At 32.7% G+C, this 17,105-nt stretch overlaps 1 long non-coding RNA gene across 1 annotated transcript; it reads left to right on the forward strand.

Moving 5' to 3' along the window:
• Positions 1-13,450: 13,450 nt before the first annotated feature.
• On the forward strand, positions 13,451-14,370 carry LOC132253598 (uncharacterized). Its single transcript, XR_009465461.1, has 4 exons — positions 13,451-13,667; positions 13,758-13,925; positions 14,088-14,171; positions 14,296-14,370. It is a non-coding gene; the product is annotated as an uncharacterized LOC132253598 (long non-coding RNA).
• The last annotated feature ends 2,735 nt before the right edge of the window (positions 14,371-17,105 follow it).

Raw genomic sequence — 17,105 nt, forward strand, 5'->3', positions numbered from 1 at the left:
GTCAGTCGATCACATAATAAGTGAGATTTGTAACTCAAGGATTTGAGAGGTAATCTTGCATATACCCTACGAAGATTTAGGGTATGGGAACAGAGCAATCCCAGGCTAGCTCCTAATACCTAGTTCAGATTAATCATTTTAGAACGTATGATAAATTCAAAGAAGGTTGAACCCTAATCTTTCTCTTTGATTTCTCAATTATTGGAAGGTGTGTTTTAAAGATTTTAGGCCTACAAATTCATTGGAATTGTCTATGTTATTAGGGAATAAAAGTGATGGGGTGTTACATTGGTAATGCTCAACTAATAAAACTACATCAATGGTTTGATCTCACTCATATGAATTAAGCCATGTTTTTAAATACAATTCTCAAAAATTAGTTTTTCATAGTAAGTCCTTGTTCTATTTAAAAACTAAAATATATAATAAGTCCTTAGAATATTCTATTTGAAAATTTAAATATTTTAAAAAATAATATCCATTCGACCTACCATATTTGAACTAGTGACCTAAGGATTACTATTAGGTTGAACCCACTTATTGCATGACAACCCTTTCTCTTGCATGATTGTATGATTGCTTGTCTTTGTTCACTATCTCACTTTAGATCTTAGGTTTTTCGAATGCACCCACATCCTTCATTGTGCACTTTAGATTATCCTTGAGTGTTGAGAGATGGGAGAACTTTCACCATTAAGAAACCCACTAGGAAAGTGAGAAAGTGCATGTGTGAAGGTGATGACCACCTTGCATGGAAGCACCCCGTCTCCTTGGAAGCATGCAAAGGGTTGTGTACCGTTGGAGGGTACGATCGCTTCTGTTAGAAATCCTTTAACCCACCCATTTTATCCTGTAGAGCCACCTCAACCTTGTAAGTTAACCTAGACCCAATTAAGATTTCATTCCTACACGTGGGTGCATTTGTGGACCTTCAGAGTTGCCTTGGTCACGATTGGGTTCGGTTTATCCCGTTTGTAGTCTCCTTTTGGTGTGATCAGAGATAGTTATTAGATTGAGTATATTTGGGTTATACTTCTATGCACTTGTCAGTTGATTCCTACAGAGTCACATTCGTACCGCACCTTATCCAGTGTTTCCATATTTGTAGGAGGGTTTACTGTGATCGATCTGGATTCGTCTTTGTGGATTAGAGTTGGAGGTATCACGCCATAGGACTTGGGATGATTTGGCCCATGAGTTTTTTAGACAGTTTGCATTTAACACTGTCATTGATGTTTTGAGAAGAGAACTAGAGGCTTTGAAACAGAGGCCAAATGAGTCAATAACTTCATTTATCTCCCATTGGAGGGAGAAAATTTCACAAATTATTGATCGTCCTTCAGAGAATGATCAAATTAGTATAATTTTGAGGAGTTTGCAACCTAGATTTGCTAGACACTTGATGGGATTTCCCTACACAAATTTTGGATATTTGGTGCAGGCCTTGTATGGTATAGAGGAGGGCATTGCTAGAGAATTATGGCTCAAGTCTTTCCTTATTGATTCTAAGGGGAAGAAACTTCAAGAGGATAGAAACCAAGAGATGTAGGTGCTATTAGTTTAGTAGGGATGAGACCTCTTAGACGTTATCAGACAGTTGGGCAAACTTCTGGATTCTATTACCTACCATCACCTCATGTGCAGTATAGACCACCTACTCCTTCTAGACCCATGACTCCTACTAATCTACATCCAGGCTCACAACCTATTTTTGCTGCACATTTCATAGAGAGACCTCCTACGTCATACCCTAGACCCTGAGTCCCACATACCACTACTTATGTACAAAGGTCGACGCGACAGTTCTCCCTGCTAGGTATGCCTTTGAGTCGAGCTTTCCAGATGCTTATGGAGGGTGGTTTATTGACTCAGTTAGCTCCCAAGCCTTTACCCCAACCCATACCACCTCGCTTCAGGATGGATTTTCATTGTTCCTACCATCAGAGTTCAGGGCATGACATAGACCATTGCACTGCTTTGAGACATGCTATATAGGACTTGATAGACCAGGGTTTGGTTAACTTGGGGTAGCCATGTGTGACCACTAACCCTCTTCCTGCCCATTCTACACATGCAGTGCCTCCACCACTAGGAGATATCCATCATATAGACCTTATAGAGGATGACAATATACATATGTTGAGTTGGGATGATAAATTATCCGAGCCGATTGTTTTGCATGACAGTTGTGAGGTTGATGGGCATTACTACAAAAATTGTAAATAATGGCGTTTAAATCCTTGGCGCTTCTAAAAAGTGACAAGGAATGCAATGAACAGTAATTGTATAAAAGAATAATGGCGGTTTATAAACATGGTGTTTTATGTAAGCGTCATTATTGCACTTCATCATTCTTGGCAGTTGTAAGAAGTGTCATTGTCTCCTATTATTTATATATAGTCATATTTCCCCATTTCTCAAACATCCCGCTTTGTCTCAACAAATATCCCGCCTCATCTGAAAAAACCTAGAAAACTAAACCCATCATCCCTGATTTCTTGCCTTTAGCAAACTCGTCGGAGATGCCCTGATTTCTTGCCTTTAGCAAACTCGTCGGAGACGCCCAACTATCGAACGATCAACTACTGATTGGTGATAATGAGAGCACCTCATCGGAGACACCCAAAAACACTCCATTGTGTCAGGTAATTTCTAACAGTGGGTAAAAAAACAATAATAAAAAAAAAATAGAATTGGAATCATGTGTTTTCAAAGCTTGAACGCAGTCAATCTATTAGAGTTTTCAAGATCTGGTATTTCAGTTGGAAAGGTTAAATTTTTTGGTTTCTTTGAGTGCATTTTGATTTGGGTTGTAGTTGGTTGGTATTCAGAGTGGTGTAGAGAACGTCAATGTCTGGAAATGGAGAAGAGGGGAAAGCCTTGGCTGGGAGCATTGGTGGTGGTGTCTTTGTTGTTTCAAAATCTTAGGGTTTCGTTGGTCTCTTAAGATTGAAGTGGTTTTTCATTTTGAGTGTTTGGTTGTAGGGAAAGTGGATAAATCAGTTACAAATATGCAGAAAATTTATTTCAAAATTGATTTTGGGGCTTTGAATTTTAATTTAGTTCGATGTTTATTTGGGTATGTACAGGTTTGGCTGCTTTGTTCCAATTTCAAAGAGAAAGAGAGTGGTGAGAGAAATGTTTGGGCTTTGGTGAATTGGGATAATGAGAGCTTCATCTCTGTTCGTGGTTTGAAGTGGAGTGCTCCAATTGGAAAGCAGCAATTCGTGAGTGATTCTTCCCTAAAAAAAAACAATTATGGAATAATTTTCTATTGTGCTTTGGAATGAAATGATTCTTGTTGCTTCTTCTTGGAGGAGCTTTGCAGCATCCCCTGTTGATAGCTTCTTCCCAAGAACGAAATGAATGTGTTTGAGGATGATTTTGAAACATGGAGTCTTAAGGGCAGTCCTAGCAGGACTCGAGAGTACATGTTGGATGGCCACAACCCTTTGGAGCCCAGAATAAGTTCCGAATGGAACTATGGGCCTGAGCACTGAGACATCAGTTTTGCATAGAGTGTTTTCTCAGCAAGGAAATTTCTTTCTATTGGAAGCCTAGATTAGCTAATCATGCAATTAATGGAACCTACACATGGAATTGGGCTAAAAAAAAAATGATTCACTAAAAAGTTCTAGCTTGTTACCCTCTTATTTTTATTTTTTTTAATGGGCAATAAAAGCTTAGACTGTAATTCCAACTGTTAGGATATTCAATACCTTATTTAGAGATTTCATTTGGTCAAAGCATTTAAAACTTGCAAAAATTTTCTTATATATCTTTCTCTTGATGGCAAAATTTGGGCTATTTTTTTTGGTGAATATATCAATGTTTTATTCCATTTTTGAGACTTTTTACTTTATTTGATCTAGAATCCTTAATGAAGTCAAAAGAGTGACAATTGTGGATCACTTAGTGTGTGCACGTCTATATATGATAAATTCTATATGGCAATATATAGAAAGCATTTCAAAGAATTAAAAATAAACCTTAAATATTTTTGGTTTTATAGGAATATTCTATATAGGATAAATTCTATATGGCAATAATTTGGTTTTATTTCCATTTAATAGAAAATGGAATTGACGCCCTAATATTTTTTAATTAAATATTCCTATGTTATCTTTATACTATTTTTAAATATTTTTTATGAATTAATTAAATATTTAGTAAATTTAATATTACTATATATATATATATATATATATATATATATATATATATATGTATATTAATTAAATATATATTTCATTAATTACAATATTTTTTAATTACTATATTTAATTAATTAAATATTACCATATATACATTAATTCAATATTTTGATACAATGTAGTACGTTAAAAAATTGAATTAAAATTTAGATGTTCATTAAATTTAGTTTTATTTTACACTTTTCTTCTTCTACTTTCTATATTTTCTATAAAATCTATTTTGATTTTGGAAAAAAGGATGGGAAAAATATAATTTTAGTAAATATATTAATTCTCTAATCCAAATAAATAAAATCAATTTAATAAATAAATATAATTATAACACAAATACTATTGATTCTACCTAAAATATATTGAAGGTAGTTTGGAAGCATTTATCATAATGTTGGAAGTCTTTGGTAACAATCGAAAATGTTTTTCTCATAAACATTTAACATTTGGTAAATTTTAATTGTGATTTTGAAAATTTGTATTACCAAATGATAATTTTTGAACTAACTCATGAAATATACATTTTTCACAAATTATTTTTTGGTAGCCTATTATATATATATTATAAGTTATTAAAATAATTTACTTGATTGATTATAAATATATTAAAATAATTTACCAAACCATTTGAAAATAGAAAATAGTACAAATAAAATTGATAACACAAAATTTAATTATAACCTAAAAACAATTTTAGGATATTTGGCTCTAAGGGGTATTTGGGATAAATTTCCTATTACCATGATTACTTAGTATAGATACTTAAAAGGTTAAAATTATAATTTCAAAAATTTTTTATTAAATTTTTAAAATTATGAACACTATGTTCCATGTTCATTACTATGTGCTCCTATATTATGATATATGGTTTAAAATTAATTCTCGATTTCTCCATTACGATGCACTATTTATTTATTTTACATAGGCATCTAGAATTTCTTCACATTTTATTTAGATGTATATTATATTAGTTTTATAATAAAGAGATTAAAATTTTAATCAAACAAAAAATATTTTTATTTTCATAATTTTTATTTTAAATGAAAAAGATATATGTTAAACCATATATTATCCCTATAATGCTTGTGAATTCTTCTCAAAAACACAAATCTAAAAAAAAAAAACCAAATGCAAAAGCACAACATAGAGACAAGTTTAAATTATATAGTTCACAAAATACCATTATAGGCTAAAATTTAGACAAAAATAAAATTAATTATTAAATATTGATTGTCTTATTATTTGTTTTGTAGGATAATTACTTGATGTGTATTTAAAATTGTCAATTTAGATTATTTTGATTAAATTTGGTGTGGACCTTTTTGTAGAAGCTGTTGCTCTCTAAGTTGTGAAAAGGCTTTTAGGCCTCCATGTTAAATGTTACATATTTAAGATAAACATGATAGAATGAGAGTTATGTTGTTTTGTTGTAATATTCCAATTAGTAATCATGTTTTAATTTTACTCAACTATGCTTGCATGCAACCTTAGAGTTCCCGTTCAAGTATCATTGTGAGACAAAAGTTTATGTTATTACATAGTAAAGACATTTTAGTTGTCAAAAGGTGAAAATGGTTTTATCTATGCTAGTTTCACGTTGACAACTTTTAAATTGTCTACCATGTGATAAAGATCTTTTCTCTACAAATGATGCTTGAATTGTCCGATTGGACAGTGTAGGAAAACATAATATCTATGAAGTTAATTGTTTGTTCTTAATTTATTTTAAATAAATTTTGGTACTATTTCCTCTTGTTCTCTGGGTACATACTTGGACAAGGTGACATATTATGTTTTGCCCATTTTGTGTACTTGGAGAACCATAGGGAAATGCTGCCAAAATTTTTTTAAAATTAAATTGAGCACATTGGCAGTTGACACATAGAGATTATGTATTCCTATATGGGATAGGAACCACTCCCTAATTTACAATGTTGGAGATGTTAGATGGCATAAAACATGCAACATAGCTTGAATTGTATATGTTAATAATATTAATATGCACTTGTTTAATTGAGGTTATGCATCACCTTTAATGCAAGTACTCAAGGTCAATAACATTTATAGCTTCGTAATCACTACTACATATAACACATACAATGACTTTTTTTTTCTTGGCTTTTTTAAAAATTGTCAATAATTAACGTGTTATTCCAATAGTGTAAATATATGTACAAAAGTCATAATGATTAGAAAATTAATGCTCACCCTTTTTCTCTTAAATCTAGCCTCTTAAACAAATGTTGTATTAAATTGATTATTGATTATTCTTTGAACATAAGAAAGAGAGGTTGCTAAACGAATGACACAGAAAATGTTGATATTTTCTTCAATTTGAAGTTTGATCACTATTGGAAGTTTGTTATTAAAAAATGGACCGTTCATGGATCTCAAAGGATAGAAGATCGAAGGAGTATGAGGATGGGGTAGAACATTTTATCACATTTGCAATACAAAATTCTGTAAATAAAAACTCCATTAAATGTCCATGTTTACAGTGTGGTAATATGATATTCCATACTCCTCAAAAGATTAGAGAGCATATGTTTTTCCATGGAATTGATCAAAGTTACTATACATGGTATTGGCATGGAGAGGTAGCTCCAAGTGGACCACCAACTACAAGAGTAGAACATTATGATAAAGTTCAATTTGATGATGTGGGTAGTACAATAGAAATGGTTCAAGCTGCACAGGAGGATTATAAAAATGACCCAGAATCATTTCAAAGATTATTGAAAGATGCAGAAAAACCGTTATATCCTGGTTGTAGAAACTTTACAAAATTGTCTGCATTGATTAAATTGTACAACCTAAAAGCACGCTTTGGGTGGTCTGATAAAAGCTTTTCAGAGCTTTTAGAAATGCTTGGAAATATGTTGCCTGTGAATAATGAGTTGCCTTTGTCTATGTATGAAGCAAAAAAGACATTGAATACATTGGGAATGGAATATGAGAAAATACATGCATGTCCTAATGATTGTATCCTTTATAGGAATGAGTTGAAAGATGCATCGTCATGTCCTACTTGTGGAACTTCAAGGTGGAAGACAGATAAAACAAGAACTAAAAAGAGGAAGGGGGTTCCAGCGAAAGTAATGTGGTATTTCCCTCCAGTTCCAAGATTTAGAAGAATGTTTCAATCAGTAAAAATTGTAAAAGAGCTCATATGACATGCCGAAGAAAGAGATTTCGATGGTAAAATGCGTCATCCATCAGACTCACCATCATGGAAGCTAGTTGACCATAGATGGCCCGAGTTTTCCTCAGAACCTAGAAACTTGAGACTTGCCATTTCAGCAGATGGCATAAATCCTCACAGTTCATTAAGTAGCAAACATAGTTGTTGGCCTGTTCTCATGATAATTTATAACCTTCCTCCATGGTTGTGCATGAAGAGAAAATTTATGATGTTATCTTTGTTAATTTCAGGTCCACGACAACCTGGTAATGACATTGACATCTATTTAGCACCGTTGATAGAAGATCTTAAAACATTGTGGGAGGTCGGAGTCCAGGCTTATGATGCACATCAACGAGAGTTCTTTACATTAAGAGCTGTTCTATTATGGACAATCAGTGACTTCCCTGCGTATGGAAACTTGTCTGGGTGCACAGTTAAAGGATATTTTGGTTGTCTAATATGCGGGGAAGAAACATATTCTCGTAGATTGAAACATGGAAAAAAGAACTCATATACAGGACATAGACGATTTCTTCCTTACAACCATCCATTTAGGAAACAAAAGAAAGCATTTGATGGTGAACAAGAGTTTAGGCCACCTCCACAAATATTAACTGGAGAGGAAATTCTCAAAAAAGTCAAAGTCATTTGTAATTCATGGGGGAAAAAAAAGTTTAATCGTGGAAAATCCAAAGTTAGCAATCCAAATTGTTGGAAGAAGAAGTCCATATTCTTTGATCTTGAGTATTGGAAATATCTTCATGTTCGTCATAATTTGGATGTAATGCATATTGAGAAAAATGTTTGTGAAAGCATCATTGGTACCTTACTCAACATTCCAGGTAAGACAAAGGATGGACTGAACTGTCGTTTAGATCTTGTAGACATGGGCTTAAGGAGCGAATTGGCACCAAAGTTTGAATCAAAGAGAACCTATCTCCCTCCTGCATGTTATTCACTTTCGAAAATGGAAAAGAAGGTATTTTGCCAAACTCTTTCACAATTGAAGGTTCCTTATGGATACTGCTCTAACCTTCGAAACCTTGTGTCAATGGAAGACTTGAAGCTTTATGGCTTGAAATCCCATGACTACCATACATTAATGCAGCAATTATTGCCTGTTTCATTACGATCTATTTTGCCAAAGCATGTGAGGAATGCCATTTGTAGATTGAGTTCTTTTTTCAATACTCTCTGTAGTAAAGTGGTTGATGTTCCTACATTAGATGAGTTACAAAATGAGGTTGTGGTGACATTGTGCTTGTTTGAAAAGTATTTCCCACCTTCATTCTTTGATATCATGGTGCATCTTACTGTGCATCTTGTAAGAGAGGTGAGACTTTGTGGACCAGTTTACCTTAGGTGGATGTACCCATTTGAAAGGTTCATGAAAGTGTTAAAAGGCTATGTACGAAATCGTAATCGACCCGAAGGTTGCATCGCTGAATGCTATATTGCAGAAGAAGACATTGAGTTTTGTACAAAGTACTTATCAAATGTTGAGGCAATTGGAATTCCTAGTACTTCAAACATTGACCAAAAAGTTGGGGCATCTATATTTGGAGGTCATACCATGAAGGTTGATTCCAATTTATGGTTACAAGCACATCATTATGTGTTGGAGAATACAACAATCATCCAACCTTATGTCGAGTAAGTGGGACACACTTTTGTTTCTTTATTTATCATGCTTATAATAAATATAGGATACTAACTATAAAATTATTATACATGACTTCATAGAGATCACATGAAATGGTTGAAAATGAAATATCCACGTCAAGCTAAAAGACAAAAGTGGCTACAAGATGAGCATATGCGTACTTTTACTTATTGGTTGAGACAAAAGGTAATAGAGTGGTAGTAAAACTTACTGTATTCTTTACACTCTTGGTTAATTATGTTGGTAATAACTATAACTTATTTATACAGGTTGAAGTTGCCATTGGTAATGAAGAACCTGTATCTGAAACCCTTAAATGGATAGCTCATGGTCCTAGCCACTATGTTTTTAAGTATCATGGCTATGTCATTAATGGGTGTCACTACCATACCAAGGAGCGTGATGATTTACGAGCTACCCAAAATAGTGGAGTCAAAATTGTAGCTACAACAATGCAAATTGCTAGTGCCAAGGATAAAAATCCAGTATTTGGTGAGCTTTGTTTCTATGGGGTTATTACTGAGATTTGGGATCTTGATTATACCATGTTCAGGATTCTAATCTTCAAGTGTGATTGGGTTGATAATAAGAATGGAATCAAAGTTGATGATCTTGGGTTTACCTTAGTTGACTTCAGCAAAATGGCTCATAAATCAGATCCTTTCATTTTAGCCTCCCAGGCTAAGCAAGTTTTCTATGTACAAGATGAACTTGATCCAAGATGGTCAGTTGTTTTATCAACTCCTCAACAAGACTTCTTGGAAAGGCACGAGGGTGATGATCTCATGGATAACTCTATTGAACACCATCCAGTCATATCTTCTTTGCCACAAGTTGAATCATTTGATGCTATGGATGACTCTGATGCAATATGTATGCGAGGCGATTGTGAGGGGATTTGGGTTGAGAACAAATAGTATATGTAACTGAAGTGTAGCCCTGTTATAATGATGTTTTCAAATTTATAATTTATTTCAAAATGCATTTTAGTTTTTATTATAACATGTATTTGTCTAACTAAGTAGTTGTTGTTTGTATTTTATGCGGTGACCTGATATGCTACTACAGTTTTCTATAAGGTAAACCTTATGCTTATTAGTTCATTTGTCTGTACTATTAGATGATTGTTATGGATTTAGTTTTAGTTAACGTCAGATTGGCTTTAGAAAAACATTGACAGATCTATTTTCAATATTATGTTCGAAATAGATCAATTCATTAGGTAATGCCTTATGCAATTGAAATTTTTATACTTAAAATTTTGTTTAGATATTTCATACAAAATTTGTATGGATTTATGGATATTTTATAAACTTACTTTTAAACTTTATAATTTTTTTTATTACAGGTATGGATCTAGAGCAAGAAGAAAAACCACCTACAAAAAGGAGGTGTAGAGGGATAACTAGAAAGTCAATGATTATCAAGAATCAGAGCAAAGGGGTAAAGTTGGTGATAAAGTACAATCCTGATGGCATTTATGTTGGACAAGCTTCTGTGCATCTTACCAGTTTTTTAGGCGTATTGGCACGTACTATGGTGCCGATTAGATATAATAGTTGGAGAGATGTACGTATACAAGTGAAGAATAACCTATGGGACACCATTGAGGTAAAATAGTTTTTTCGGTATATAATCTTTTTCCAATTCAGTTTATGAAACATTTTTAATTACTAATAACTATATTAATGATTTATAGGCTTCTTTTACACTGGATAGTAAAAGTAGGAGGAATTGTATGCTAACGATGGGCAAATGTTTTCGATCATTCAAGAACATGTTGACTGTCAAGTATGTTATTCCTTTCAAAGACCAACCAGAGGTCCTGAAGAAACCACCAATTGAATATATTTTTATTGAAGATGAAGATTGGACTATATTTGTGAAGGAAAGATTGTCTAAAAGATTTCAGGTCAACTTAAACTCATCTTCATGCCTTATACTCATATTCACATTTACTAAATATAAAATAAAATTTGTAGGATTTTAGAGAAGTTCAAAAAGAAAGAAGGAAGAAGCATATTTACAATCATCATCTTAGTAGGAAGGGATATGCTGGTCTTGAGGATGAAATGGTAGATTAATGATAGTTTCTTATTTTCTTTTATTTTATGCATAAATTGATTAAAGACTCATTACAGTACATTCTAATATCTTAATAGATGGCAACAACTGGCTATACAGAAATCATTGATAGAAGCATATTATGGAAGAAAGCAATGGAGAAGAAAGATGGCACTTATGATGAAGTTGTCATACCAGTGGTGGAGAAGATTGTAAGTATACATTTTCTAACATATATTTCATTTATTTTAAGACTTTATTTATAGTAACCAATATGACATTGAAGTTAATAACATCATTGTGGTTTTAGGACAAGATGTTGAAAGAGTCACGAGAAAGTGGTCGAATATTTAGTGGCAATAATGACATACTTACAGAAGCACTGGGCACTCCCGAATACAGTGGTCGAGTACGGGCTAAAGGCAAGCATTATACACCACACCAATATTTCCATTCTATGGCGAATAGTGCTATGCGGGAATTTGTGAAAGAATCTCAAGAGCGACAATCTAAGTTTGAGGCAAATATTTTAGCCCAACTTTCTCATATGATGCCTAGCACACCTCAATCTGATGTTAGCAGCTCTAATGTTAAGCAAAATCAAATTGTCCTGCCTCAAGCTATTGAGCAACCTAAGTGTCAAGTTGATGACCATCTCCCAATAGTGCAAAAAGCAAACAAGGTATGTTGTGATTAATATTATGTTCTATAATTACTATGTGATAACACATAAAGTTAGAAATTTCATTTCATTCATCTAGTTGAAACTATTCAAATACCAACTCATTAAGAGACATTTTCATCTTTCAAGAATGAAAGTTATGGGGTTTAAATATAGTTTTTACTTGTCTAGGTTTGTCCCACCTACATGATGAATGAGCTAACTATGGAAAAAACTTTTCATATGGTACAAGCACTAGTTTTTTAATTTAGGGTTTATAGGGTTTAAAACCTTTATGTAAATAAGCATCATATTTGACCTTGATGAATCAATTTTCCTCAACTAACTCTTACATTCCTAGTAAAATTCTAAATTTTCAATGGTTTCATATAAGTAAACAATCTTGTTTAATTTTATAGGTTAGGAAATGCCAATTGGCCATAGGGACAAAGGAAAATGTAGTTGCAGCTGGCACAATTATACTTGAATGTGGTGTTAACTTCTTAGTTGTTGTGGATGCTTCTTATGAGCCAAATGCACCACTTCCTGTGCCTATTCCTAACCAAATTAAAACTATTGGAGAGGCTCTTGGGTATCAAGTTTTGTGGCCTGCCCAAATGGTCAGTCTTACTACTCATCCCATCCAGGTATAGTTTTTTTTTTTTTTTTTTTCAATTTTCATTAACAGTTTCTTGGTAGTAATTATAACTTATTTTTTCAAGGACAATAATTATATATGCAATCATACACTTTGTTTTATAGGATTCAAAGAAATTTAAGAAACAAAGGAATAAAGAAACACGATTAAGTTCTAAGGATGAGAACCCCGTAGACATTAAGAACTTTGCTACATTGGTTGGACTACTGCTCAAGGAAGGGAAAGTACATGCAGTAAACATCACAAAGGATGTTTTTGGAGAGTCTTGTAAGAGCTTTCTCATGAATGATGATATGGATATGATAATTTCATCAACAGAGGTGTCATCTAACTGTCTTATGTTCTATATATGGTGTGGGAACATTTATTTTGTTTTTTTTTTTCATATATTTTAGTTGCTTCATTATAGTTTAACTTTTAATTATAATCATATTAGGAGAGTTGAAATGTTAGTTGCATTAAAATATTAACTTCTTGTTAATGGTATGTGAAATTAAATTAGGCATTTGCATAAAAAGATGGTTGATGCGAAGATGGCAGGACGATTTGCTTTTGTAAATCCAGCTTTGGTTTCCAAAGCTGGAATGGGGGAAGCAAGCAAGGAAAGTAGGTCAAGGGTTATTGCTAATCGATTGATGAATGCAAATCATGCTGACTTTATTTTCATTCCATACAACCCAGGGTAAGTTATAGAACTTAAGTAAGCTATGTTGGTAAACTTATCAATCATAATTAATATATAACTAAATTTATGTAAAATTTTGTAGCTATCATTGGGTTTTGGTGGCACTGGAAACAAGGACTATGATTGCATATTACCTTGACTCATTAGAAGACCAACCTTCTGATGATCTCAAGGAGATTGTTAATAAGTAAGTTTTTCTCTCAATACAAGAGCATGAAGCATAATTGGTAACAAATATTATTTTCTTCATGTAGGGCCCTTAGAATTCATCCACCACAAAAGCATAAGTCATCAAAGAGGGAGCCTACATGGGTTGTAGTAGGGGTGAGTAATTCATATAAATTAGGTAATGCAATTTTTAATACCATTTCTTAATGTTTAATTAAGTACAAGATATCCTACAACTAACTATAAAATTGGTGTATTCTACAATGATTTATTTTTATGCATAAAGTGCCCAATACAACCAGGTAGTGTTGAATGTGGATACTATGTGATGAGATATATGAGAGATATTATTGCTGATCAAGGATGTCTTACATCAAAGGTATGCACCAGTTTATTAATTTCCAATATATCAATTTTTACCTTTTTTTTCAATGTAATTGATTAAATTGTTTACATTACTCCTTAATAGTTTCACGGAAAAAAATCGTATAGCAAAGATGAGTTGAACGAAGTACGATCAGAATGGGTAATGCTGGTCACTCAGTTGATACTCTCTTCTGTTTGAAGGCTTTGAAGACACTTTTTTGTATGGAAATAGATCATACTTTTGCCCAATCCAACTATCACTTTTGTTGAGGTTAATATTTTATTTTTTTTCTCTTTTGAACCAAACTATGATTATAAGTAAATTGTTTGATGGAATCACAACCAAGTTGATAATATTTTCTTTCTATTGTCATGATATTTCTCCAATTTCCCATAACTGAACTAAGTTGTTAACTGCATGCATGACTCACAGGCATCCAAAGGGAAACTTTTTGAAGCTGAAAGTTGGAAGTTTTTCCAAGTTTCTAATAGTTCATGAGCTACTGCCACAAAAAAGGTTTTTTTCATAGGGATATCAAGTTTATTATTTCTTGCCTCCTATTAAAGATCTTCTACAAGGGGATATACACTTGGAATTTTGTTGTTCTCATGTGATCATTTGTTTTCATTCTCAACTACAGAATGTTCTTGTTGGTTCAAAAGGGAACATGAAGATTTCTAATTTTGGCCATGGTGTTATACCACAACATTGTAAGTTACATCATCACCCTCATAAAACATAAAGATTTCTTCATAAAATAATTTTTTTGTTTCATTGCTTAACTTATTTATTTTTCAATGAATTTAAAACTACAAGATGATGGATTACTATATATTTATATACAACCAATGGAAGTTCAAATTACATTGCTTAATTAACTTCTAATTAAGTTTTTTCAAGTGTCGAAAATGTGGTTTGTAGTTTAATTTTCATTTCATTCAAATTAACTGTTCTATTTTTATCTCTTCAACCAATTTGTAGACTAGGTAAGTGATTGAGCATAGCTCTAGAAGCTGCCAATGAAGTATCTCTATGAATATAATCCCCTCATGAGTTGCAGAAATTTTAAGACCAACATCATACTCTTAGAGGTATGGTCTCTACTACTCAAAAATTACCATTATATTTTGTTCATTCAGAAAATTTATATTGGTGATGAAGTTTTTATTATTTTACATCATTGGCTTGATAACCATGCTTTTTAAATTTAGTATACATGAGAAATAGCAATTAAGAATTCCGGTTTCTCACTTTATGTGTTTGTATTATGGACATTTTTAAGCTAAAGTTCCTTAAGCTTTACTTTTGTGTAATGTATTGCATGATAGGCTGATGTTTGAATCTCTATTTAGCTTCATAGATAACCTGAATTTATTGTTAAATTTTTATGCAATCATATCTGTGCCATATAGTTGTCACTTTGGATCGCTCACATAATTCTAGATATTTTCCCAAATATGTTTTATTTTAAAAAATAATCATAATCTTTTTAAATATGAAATATGAGCTTTCATTAAAAAATATTCATCATTAGAAGATGTTTATCTACCATTAAGTTGTAGATATTCTTCTCTACATTTTTTTATGCATGCCAATTTATTTATTGTTAAGTTCTAGAATTCATATAGTTGTTGCTACCCTTGATAGTGATAAATAAGATGAATTGAATATTTTAATGGACTATTGATGTTGATATTCTCTTGTCCCAAACTTGGTTTGTTTTTCTATTTTTTTTTTGGGGCTATACTAAAGATTTAATGGATTATTGATGTTGATGTTCTCTTATCCCGTATTTGATTAATCTCTTGTTTTGTGTTTTAACTATTGATAGTAATTTTGTTGTAATTATTCTTAGGGTCACATATGTCAATTGGTATACACATTTGTTTTCCTATTATATTTTCATTGACATTTCTTTCTCTCTATTTCTAGAAGTCTTCACTTATATATCTTTTCTGAAATTGTAATTGATTTTAGTTTTTTGTGCATGTAGGTCATTTTTTTGGGAAATTAACCTTGTAGTTGGATAAGCTAGCATGAAGGAGTATGTTGAAGGCCAAAGCACAATTGGGTTGCATGTAAAGAAAAAATGGACTATGTCAAGGGACTAAACATTAAAGTTATGACATTTTTTGTGGTTATTTTAATATATTTTAGCTTTTTTGTGTTTCTTGTTTATGAAATACAACTTCTTTATTTGTGATTAAATACTGCAATTTGGAAATGTATTACCAGGTGAAAAATTAGGTGCAACAACTAATTTCATTGGTACATAATTTTTTTTCTTATGTGTATGCATTATTTCAATAACAGGTGAAAAATTAGGTGTAACAATTATTAAACTAAAACTAAATTTAAAATTAAGCAATTATCTTCCTTGACGCTTTTACTAAGTGTTAAGGAATGAGAGTAACTACTAGTAACATTTATACAACCCAATAATGACACTAATAAATGTGTCAATATAGTGTGAACAACTAACAATGATACTTTTTAAGTGTCAAGGTTCTCTTCAATGACGCTTTTTAGAAATGTCCTTATAGTTCGATATTTGAAACTGCTAAACAATGACACTTATATAAAGTGTCAAGGTTTCTTCTACTCAACAATGGCGCTTATAAAGTGTCAATGTAGTTTGATATAACTAATGATGACACTTTTTTTAAGCGTCAAGGTTCTCTTCAATGGCGCTTTCTAGAAGCGTCATTGTAGACAAATACTTATTATGACAGGCTAGTAGATGACGCTTTGGGGAAGCGCCATTGAATGTGTTTCTCGACACTTAAAAAGCGTCATGGTTAATGTTTTTTCTTATAGTGGGGGTTTCATTGGGTCTTCAGGTTCTTGCACCATTCAATTTGATCCCAGATGGGGCACTATTCCAATTGGCTCATTCTACACATTTGGTTATCAGATACCAAGATAACATTGTCCCGTTCACTTTATGGCCAGAGGATGATGATTCAGAGGGGAGAGGGATAGAAATTGTAACTCGTAGTGGAAGGATAGCTCAGCCATCACCACCAGCAGTCAGACCATTTGAGGGTGTAACCTCTCATGAGGAGGTTAGGAGAGAGGATGATGAGGTTTTGAGACAGTTACAGAGTACTCAAGCTCATATTTCTATTTGGAGCTTATTGACATCATCCAGTACTCATAGAGATGCTTTGATTTGAGCCTTGAGTCATATCAAAGTAGAGACTACCGCCACTCTAGAGGGGTTGATTCATATGATGACGACCGATAGGGTCACTTGCATTGTGTTTTTAGATGATGATTTGCCTCTTGAGGGTTTAGACCACGTACGCCCTCTATATATCACAGTTGGTTGTTTAGGCCACAAAGTTCCATCTATCTTGTTGGACAATGGCTCAGCGTTGAACGTCTTCCCTTTAGCCATTGCTATAGCCTTTGGTTTCACATCTTCAGATTTTGGTCCTTCTACTCCGT

The sequence above is a fragment of the Vitis vinifera genome, chromosome 4 (assembly GCF_030704535.1).
Source record: "Vitis vinifera cultivar Pinot Noir 40024 chromosome 4, ASM3070453v1".
Lineage (NCBI taxonomy): Eukaryota > Viridiplantae > Streptophyta > Magnoliopsida > Vitales > Vitaceae > Vitis > Vitis vinifera.